At 59.7% G+C, this 729-nt stretch overlaps 1 protein-coding gene across 1 annotated transcript in view; it reads left to right on the top strand.

The window, feature by feature from the left end:
- LOC113204748 (synaptic vesicle membrane protein VAT-1 homolog-like) overlaps nucleotides 1-729 on the top strand; it is a gene marked incomplete at its 5' end in the record, with an annotated part of 11,954 nt that overhangs the window by 581 nt on the left and 10,644 nt on the right.

Below are 729 nucleotides of genomic sequence, written 5' to 3'. Positions count from 1 at the left end.
CCCCCCCCTTGACGAGCGTGCTTTTCTCCAGCAGGTAGCTCTACATATTTGGTTCCTCGTTTTGGCGAGCATGTTGGGGTGGGGGCGGGGGGACGCTCGTGGTGCGCACAATAGGTTTGTACTGCGGTGTGAAAGAATGTGTCTCGGAGGGTAGAGGGCGGGGGCGGACTAATCCGGTGGGTCGGAGGGGGGGGGGGCAACCGACGCCACCGCGTGCAGCTGCAGCTGGAGGACTCGGGGAGGCGTTTTCTGAGAGTGGAGAGAGAGAGAGAGAGAGAGAGAGGTGTTTTGCAGCATGTGTTGTTTCTCGTTGCCTGTGCCTCTCTTTGGCTGCGATCGTAAACGGACGAGCAGAGGAGCAGCTTCCATTTTTCTTCCGTCCGCGTGTGTGTGGCCTCAGTGCCCCTCATCTCTTCCGAGTAAAAACTGCTGCTCCTGCTGCTGGTTTAGAGTGTGAACAGTCGTGGTGCGCGTCTGTTCCGACATGCTCTGGGGCCACCCTGTGTGAAGGGCGTTGTGGGGGGGGGGGGGGGCAGCCTGTGCCTGGGGGCGCCCTACATAAACATGCGCTCGGGTAAACACTTTGTTCTCATCGGGTATGCCGTGTAACGCGGTGTAACGTTCCCGTCGCTATTTTCGCTTCGAATCGTTGGTTGTGCTGCCGGGTAAAGAGTGTTTGGAGAGGGGCTTCGGCTGTGGTGGTTGGGGGGGCTGGTGGTGGTGGTGGTG

The sequence above is a fragment of the Frankliniella occidentalis genome, unplaced genomic scaffold (assembly GCF_000697945.3).
Source record: "Frankliniella occidentalis isolate FOCC.00 unplaced genomic scaffold, Focc_3.1 Scaffold342, whole genome shotgun sequence".
Classification (NCBI taxonomy): domain Eukaryota; kingdom Metazoa; phylum Arthropoda; class Insecta; order Thysanoptera; family Thripidae; genus Frankliniella; species Frankliniella occidentalis.
Note: the sequence above shows the minus strand (reverse complement) of the source record. Positions and strands in the feature narration are given on the sequence as shown.